Below are 9,268 nucleotides of genomic sequence, written 5' to 3'. Positions count from 1 at the left end.
GGTGCAAATGTGATGGGCCGAATGGCCTCTTTCCACACTGCAAGGATTCTATGTCATCGCTGATATCTCTCTCTCAACCAGTGTCACTAAAACAGTCCAGCTGGCCGTTAGCTCACTGCTGCTCATGGGATCTTCCTATGCACATGTTGGCCGACACGTTTTAGACTTTACAACTGTGTCTGCAGTTCAGTCCTCGGCTGTGAAATGCTTTCTGACATCGGGAGGTCATGGAAAGGACTTTGAAAATCCACATTATACTCCTTTTAATTGCGCAGTCTGTAATCATTACTAAAGTTAATCCCTGGCACATCATGAAATTTAGTGTGTTTAAAATATTTTCCTTGATTAATTTAAAGGAACAAATTTTGCATGGCTTTGAATTAAAAAGCAAGATATGGTAAATTCAACAAAAGAATTCCAAAGAATAGATATCACATCAAAAATCAGTTACCTTCTCCAGCTTAATGCAAGAAGAAATGATCTGATTTAATTATTTGTGTGGATCAAATTCCTGCTTTTTTGTTTTGCCCCTAATTACAAAATGTCCTTTCAATTAGCCTGAAAGAACAAGAGATGTGCGATCACTCAGAAGGGTTGGATGAGAAGGGAAAGGGCACATCGAAATCAAACACTGCACTTCAGGGAATTCTGTGTCAATTTCTAGGAATGTGGGCCAGTGCTGGAGGTCTGAGGTTTATATCATCGGGGCTGTGTGACAGCTTTTAATTCTGAAATCCAAACAGATGCCAAAGCTCGCTCACTGCCCTGCAACATTTCCTTCTTAATAGGCAGAGCAAATGCTTTCGTCAATACAAATTCGGGTGACTCCAGATCTCAGCCCTTAAAAAGCCTGGCCCTGAATCTCTTCAGGCCTCCATAGGAAGCTACAGAGTCACAGAGATGTTGTGTAAATATAGCTGACTGCCTGGATAAACATGCATCTGCTTAATGAAGTCACCAGCAAGCCCTGGCTTCCGTCATGGGCTGTCATAGAATATGTGCTTTAAATGGTTTCATTGTCAAAAGGTCTGTTGTTGCAGCCTCGAGGCTTCACTGAAAGAATATGTTCTATTCAGGGGCATCAATGAGGGTTTTAGGAACCTCCTCCTCCATGACCAACTTCTGAGAGAGGGTAAATTGGCTCATTACTTCCACGTCAATCAGCAATCTGTTGCTATACCTCTAGTCCTGACTCCCCTTTATCACAGAATCCCTACAGTGTGGAAACAGGCCCAACAAGTCCACACCAACCCTCCGAACAGTAACCCATCCAGACCCATTACTCTACATTTACTCCTGACTAATGCATCTAACCTATCCATCCCTGAACAGTATGGACAATTTAGCATCACCGATCCACCTAACCTGCACACCTTTTTGACTGTGGGAGGAAACCCAAGCAGACACGGGGAGAATGTGCAAACTCCACACAGACAACAATCTCCTGAGGCGAGAATCGAACCCGGGCCCACAGCACTAAGAGGCAGCAGTGCAAACCACTGAGCCACCATGCACCCTGGATCTATTTTTTTTTAGATTAGATTACTTACAGTGTGGAAATTGGCCCTTCGGCCCAACAAGTCCACACCGACCCGCCGAAGCGTAACCCACCCAGACCCATTCCCCTACCCTATATTTACCCCCTGACTAATGCATCCAACATCATGGGCAATTTAGCATGGTCAATTCACCCTAACCTGCACATCTTTGGATTGTGGGAGGAAACCGGAGCACCCAGAGGAAACCCACGCAGACACGGGGAGAATGTGTAAACACCACACAGACAGTCACCTGAGAGTGGAATCGAACCCAGGTCCCTGGCATTGTGAGGCAGCCATGCTAACCACCATGCCACAAAGGACAGTACTTCCACTGGCCTTTATGAGTAAAATAACTACACAGCTGAAGAGCCGAGTTTTACGTTTCCAGTCATCCCACCTTGATCTAGAACCCTCACCGCATGGAATCCCCTTATCATTTTATAGACCTGGATGAAATCTGCACAAATCCTGCCAACTCGAGGCACTGGTAGCAAATTTTATACATGAACTACCGTAATGTAACTCGTTACACATCCTGGTGGTTTTCTGCTCTGCTCCCACCAAAGCAGATGCATTCTTCCCAAGGTGCAGAATTTCCAGATCCGAATGCAGTTACTCTAGTGGGGGTCTGGCCAGGATTGTGTACAAGATGAGCGTTTCAGAGGACTGAGTTATATCTGTCTTTCTCATTGTTGAAGAGCACTGGCCAGTATTACTGTCACTGTTACTGTCATTCCTGATGAAGAGCTTTTGCTCGAAACGGTGACTCTCCTGTCCCTCGGATGCTGCCTGACCTGCTGTGCTTTTCCAGCACCACACTCTCGATTCTAATCTCCAGCATCTGCAGTCCTCACTTTCGCCCTGTTACTGTTATAGTCTTGCACTTGACTTGCTGTTGCGTATCATACAAGTGTCAGTTTGTTGGCCACAACTGGCTCCATTTTGTTGAATTGTGTATTAGATTAGGTTAGATTACTTACAGTGTGGAAACAGGCCCTTCGGCCCAACAAGTCCACACCGCCCCCGCCGAAGCGCAACCCACCCATACCCCTACATTTACCCCTTACCTAACACTACGGGCAATTTAGCATGGCCGATTCACCTAACCTGCACATCTTTGGACTGTGGGAGGAAACCGGAGCACCCGGAGGAAACCCACGCAGACACAGGGAGAACGTGCAAACTCCACACAGTCAGTCGCCTGAGGCGGGAATTGAACCCGGATCTCTGGCACTGTGATTTGTGTTCTTCCCCTGGACTGAGTCAGACACTCAAGTGCATCCTATTTGAGATGGCAAATAATTCAGCTGGTGGGAGGAGGGTCTTCAGCAGGCTCTTCCTCCTTGATTTCACAAGAGACCAACCCTTGAGAGGCAGCTTCTGCCAGGGGTGCCACACCTGAGGCTACCAAATGCGGAAAGAACGTTTCGGCAAAAAGAACAGAAAAGGAGCGATTTATCTAAATGGAGAGAGACTGCAGAGTTCTGAGATGCAAAGGGATCTTAGTGCCTGAATCATAGAAGGTTAATATACAAGTACAGCAAGTAAATCAGGAGAGCAATAATAGAATGTTGTGTTTTATTGTGAGGGAAATTGAATGCAAAACCATAGGGCATTGGCAAGACTACATCTGGAGTACTGTGTACTTACAGAAGGATGTTAATGTGTTGGAAGCAGTTAACAGGTTTACCAGACTAATACCCAGAATGAGTGGATTATAAGAAAGGCTAGACAGGGTGGGCCTCTATCCTCTGGAGTTTAGAAAAGTTAGAGGTGATTTGTTACTCTGCAGAGGGTCAGTGTGGACTTGTTGGGCCGAAGGGCCTGTTTCCATACTGTAGGGAATCTAAATATATAAGACACTAAGGGGACTGGATGTAGGTTTGCTCACTGAGCTGGAAGGTTTGTTTTCAGATGTTTCATTACCATACTAGATAACATCATCAGTGATCCTCCCGATGAAACACTGGTGTCTTGGACCGTTTTCTATTTATGTGTTCAGGTTTCCTTGGGTTGGTGATGTAATTTCCTGTGGTGATGTCATTTTAACATCATCAGTGAGCTTCCGGATGAAGCACTGGTGTCTTGGCCCACTTTCTATTTATGTGTTCAGGTTTCCTTGGGTTGGTGATGTAATTTCCTGTGGTGACGCCATTTCCCGTGGTGATGTCATTTCCTGTTATTTTTCTCAGGGGGTGGTAAATGGGATCCAAGTGCCACAAGGATCGGTGCTGGGTCTCCTACTTTTTGTCATTTATATAAATGATTTGGATGTGAGCATAAGAGGTATAGTTAGTAAGTTTGCAGATGACACCAAAATTGGAGGTGTAGGGGACAGCGAAGAAGATTACCTCAGATTACAACAGGATCTTGATCAGATGGGCCAATGGGCTAGGAAATGGCAGTTGGAGTTTAATTCAGATAAATGTGAGATGCTACATTTTGGAAAAGCAAGTCAGGGCAGGACTTATACACTTAATGGTAAGGTCCTAGGGGGTATTGCTGAACAAAGAGACCTTGGAGTGCAAGTTCATAGCTCCTTGAAAGTGGAGTCGCAAGTAGATAGGATAGCGAAGAAGGTGTTTGGTATGCTTTCCTTTATTGGTCAGAGTACTGAGTACAGGAGTTGGGAGGTCATGTTGCGGCTGTACAGGACATTGGTTAGGCCACTGTTGGAATATTGCATGCAATTCTGCCTTCTTATCGGAAAGATGTTGTGAAACTTGAAAGGGTTCAGAAAAGATTTACAAGGATGTTGCCAGGGTTGGAGGACTTGAGCTATAGGGAGAGGCTGAACAGTCTGGGGCTGTTTTCCCTATAGCATTGGAGGCTGAGGGGTGACCTTATAGAGGTTTACAAAATTATGAGGGGCAAGGATAGGATAAATAGACAAAGTCTTTTCCCTGGGGTCACCAATACTCAATATGATCATGGCTAATCTCATTATCCCACTCCCACTTTCTCTCCATATCCCTTGGTGTCTTTAGCTCCAAGGGGTCACATTCAGCTCCCTCTTGAATATATCGAACAAACCATTGCTGATTTTCAGGGAAAACCCATCTGGTTCACAAATGTCTTTTAGGGAAGGAAACTGCTATCTTTATCTGGTCTGGCCTACATGTGACTCCAGACCCACAGCAATATGGTTGACTCTTAACTGGGGAATTAGACCTCAACAGCTTCCTGTGGGAGAGAATTCCACTGGTTCACGACTCTCTGAGCGAAGAAATTCTTCCTCATCACAGTCCTGAATGGCTTACCTCTTATTCTTAGACTGTGAATCATCACCATGGAATTTCCATGGCTACCAATAAACTAGAACGTAAACCAATAGCAGAGGCAAATAAAACAAATTAGACAATGGAAGGAATTTAGAATTCATTCTGAAGTATTAGATATGGCATAGCCAGCCTCCTCACTTATTTGTTCAATAAGGACTCTTGCAGATGGTATATCTAAGACTGGATGGCCTGAGCTATGGGGAGGTAAGGACCCAGTGGTTATTAATCTAACAACCCAGGTAACACTCTGAGGACTTGAGTTCAAATCCTGCCATTGTAGATGCTGGCATTTTAATTCAACTAAGAAGCCTAATGATGTCCATGAAACCATTTTGTGAACCCATCTGGGTTCACAAATGTCTTTTAGGGAAGGAAATTGCCATCCTTATCTGGCCTGATCTACATGTGACTCCAGACCCACAGCAATGACACTCATCTGGGGAATTCGGGATGAAGCACACTTCCATGAATAAAGAGCAAGTTGGGGTTTTGAAGAGCGACTGGGGGGATACAAATGTCAGGGTGGGCACTTCCCACAGAAGGCAAAATAATCCTGAAAATCCTTTCTGGCTGAATATTCACCACAGTGTAGGTCAGTTGATACAAAATGTACACTTCTGCAGAGGGATAGCTTTCAGAGAGAAGTGTTCCTGACCCTACCTAAAGAGGCAAGTGATGGATAAGACAGACTGTGGCAATAAAATTATTGTGCATGACTTATTAAAGGGGATGGTGAGATTTGCTTTACTGGTCTGCATTGAACGAAGAGCAGGTCACACACAGGCTTTATTGGAATCAAAAAGAGAACCTTCCACACATCTTTAAAACGCACGTCCCTGATTTCTTCTCGGGTGAGTCACAAATCTGTAATTCCAAGAATCAACTATTTTAGGAATATAACTTTTAGGTCAGGAATGGTAAGTTTTCAATGTGAAATGAAAGAAAACACCTTCTGGTAGAAGTAATTGCCATTAATAATGTCAGGGCTGGAAGTGGGAAAACACTAAACAACTTTAGAGAGGAACATACAAAACTGGAACAGGTGAAGACCATTCAGCCCCTCGAACCTGCTCCGTCATTCAATAAGATCATAGAACATAGAACAATACAGCGCAGAACAGGCCCTTCGGCCCTCGATGTTGCGCCAACCCGTGAACTAATCTAAGCTCATCCCCCTACACTATCCCACCATCATCCATGTGCTTATCCAAGGATTGTTTGAATCTCCCTAATGTGGCTGAGTTAACCACATTGGCAGGCAGGGTATTCCATGCCCTTACCACTCTCTGCGTAAAGAACCTGCCTCTGACATCTATCTTAAATCTATCAGCCCTCAATTTGTAGTTATGCCTCCTCGTACAAGCTGATGTCATCATCCTAGGAAAAAGACTCTCACTGTCTACCCTATCTAATCCTCTGATCATCTTGTATGATGCTATCAAATCCTCTCTTAGCCTTCTTCTTTCCAATGAGAACAGACCCAAGCCTCTTAGCTTTTCCTCGTAAGACCTTTCCGCCAGACCAGGCAACATCCTGGTAAATCTCCTCTGCACCTTTTCCAATGCTTCCACATCCTTCTTGTAATGGGGCGACCAGAACTATCCACAATATTCCAAGTGTGGCCGCACTAGCGTTTTGTATAGTTGCAGCATGACATTACAGCTCTGGAACTCAATCCCTCTACCAATGAAACCTAACTCACCGTATGCCTTCTTAATAGTGCTATCAACCTGGGTGGCAACTTTCAGGGATCTATGTACATGGACTTCAAGATCCCTCTGCACATCCACACTACCAAGAATCGTTTCATTGACCCAGTACTCTGCCTTCCTGTTATTCTTCCCAAAGTGCATCACCTCACATTTATCTGCATTGAATTCCATTTGCCACCTCAGCCCAATGCTGCAGTTTATCCAAGATCATGGCCGGTCTGTTTGTGCGTCAAATTCTACATTCCTCTTGACCCCCACTTAATTAACCCTTTATTCCCTGGCCCAATGAGTATGGGTTCCCCTCTGGTTTATAAAGGTTCACTAATTGCCATCAGTTCCAAAGTCATGCAGCTCTCTGAGGGAGAGGTTTCCTACTCGTCTCCGATTAAAGATTGGGATCCCTAATCTTCAAACAGTGTTCCTCAGTTCTGGACCGCCCCACAGAACAGGAAACATCCACCTGGTGAAGACTGTTCAATACCTTATATATTTCAATCAAGTTTCTTGATGGAGACAAAACATCTACAGCTTCCTCAATACTTTCTTTCATAGGATGTAGACATCGCCGGCTAGCCCAGTATTTGTTGCCAGTGACCAATTGTCTTGGAACTAGTCATTTCAGAGACAATTAAGAGTCAGCCGTGTCATTGTGAATCTGAAGCCACAAGTAGGCTAGACCAGATAAGGATGACTAGTGAGCCAGATGGGGATTTTATGACAATCAATTCAGAGCTTCACAATCACCATTACTGTTCCCAGCTTTCGATATCAGACTTTTTAAATTTAAAAATGCACATTTAAATTCCACCCTCTGTCATGGTGGGATATCCTACCCAGTATATTGGGTTACCCTAAGCCAAAACTACCAGGTCAGTGACATTACCATTACACCACCTAGTAAGTACATGTTTGACGTGTGTACAGTAACATTTTTGATTTGAAATATGAAATCTTGTGTTGCAATTCTTTCAGTTAATAATTGGGAGCTCAAATTTCTTTTCAAAAGTTACTGGTCTCCACTGATGGTACGATGAAATTTGAGGAGTGTGTTATTACTAAGATTAACGTGGAATTTAAAGTTTGAAGTCAGGCTTCAGGGCCTTTTAGATTATTGGTTTGGAGCAAAATAAGTCTGGACTAACTTTGAATCAGCAAGCCTATTTAGGAGTGTTCCTCCATTCCTAGTTAATCTCACTCGCTCCTCGCAGAAATATGATGCCACATCTGAAGAAGAAACAATTACCAAGCTTGCTCGGTCAGTTGAATTTGTTACACACTAAGACAAGATCAATGCTAGCTTTGATATACAGCCAGTCCCTGGGTCACAAATGGGTTCCGCTGCTGATTACGTTTGTAAGTCAGTTTGTATGCAAGTTAGAACACAGCAGGGTACAATATAAAATAACTGTTTGTAAGTACGAGTGAATGGCCGCATCGTAAAATTAATATGGGATCTCATTACTAAGTACAATCTTTCGTAAGTCAGACATTGATGAGTCAGGGATCCCCTGGGTTGGAAGTAAATACCATAGTGGGCCTCCTTAAAGTTGTGGATACTTCAAGGGCAAATGAATCTTTGAAAATAAGTAAGCATGGAGAAATGCATACCTCAGTTTCTGTAAAATGAATTGTATCTTTACTGTAAGTATAGCTATTGAGCATGTGCAACAGGAACTATGTCATTATGCTGGAGGAGAAAGTGAGGTCTGCAGATGCTGGAGATCAGAGCTGAAAATGTGTTGCTGGAAAAGCGCAGCAGGTCAGGCAGCATCCAGGGAACAGGAGAATCGACGTTTCGGGCATAAGCCCTTCTTCAGGAATGAGGAAAGGGCCTTCCTGAAGAAGGGCTTATGCCCGAAACGTCGATTCTCCTGTTCCCTGGATGCTGCCTGACCTGCTGCACTTTTCCAGCAACACATTTTCAGCTATGTCATTATGCTGTCAGGTCACATGGATCCAGAGTCTGTCTCGAGGTTAGATGTCCTCCCTTACCAGCTGCTATATAGAGAGTTACGTTCATTAAAGTCTGGCACTGTTCAGTCTCAAGTATGAAAATCTTACACTGTTACAGTTTCCATCTTTAAATGAGCCAAAAGGTAGCTGTACCAAAGAGGCATGTGTTCTGTGCTGTTTCTCTTGCAGAGGGGTCTTCCCACAGTGGTGCCAGAATGTCTGCTGTGGACAGGCAGCTGATAAACAGCTTGGAGACATCCCTGAACGATTTGTTTTTGTTAAATTAGACAAAAGATGCATGAGTGACCCAGGAAATCTTTCAGATTTGCTTTCAGTTAGTGAGGAGGTTTCTGCTGCTAATGAGCTAACAGCTTGAGTTCTGTGCTGCTAGACAAGAGGCCTACTCTTAGAAATAAAAAGAGACAGACTGTTTCTTATAGGCTGGACTGAAGAGAAGCAGTACGTGAGAACCTTAACTGTTTTGCTAAATGACCTTGCCAAGGGTGTGTTAATGGGATGCTGCCTATATTGGAAATGTTGATGAGAAGTAGTTAAGTAATACATTATTATGTTAGGTATTTTGTTGTGGGGAAAATCATCGGCCTCAGAGTCAGAGTCGGGGTTCAATGGAGTTTATTGAACAAGGAAATACCAGAGCTTCGGGGAGAGAAAGACACCAACAGCACAGTGGTCAGCTGCGAGTCTTCTCTCCCACCAGAGCACAGGTCAAGATACTTTTATACATTGTGTAATATAATAGATCAGTGATGAGGTTATTGTC

The sequence above is a fragment of the Chiloscyllium plagiosum genome, unplaced genomic scaffold (genome assembly GCF_037043375.1).
Source record: "Chiloscyllium plagiosum isolate Xiang-an unplaced genomic scaffold, Cpla_swu_hap1 HiC_scaffold_42, whole genome shotgun sequence".
Taxonomy (NCBI): Eukaryota; Metazoa; Chordata; class Chondrichthyes; order Orectolobiformes; family Hemiscylliidae; genus Chiloscyllium; species Chiloscyllium plagiosum.
Note: the sequence above shows the minus strand (reverse complement) of the source record.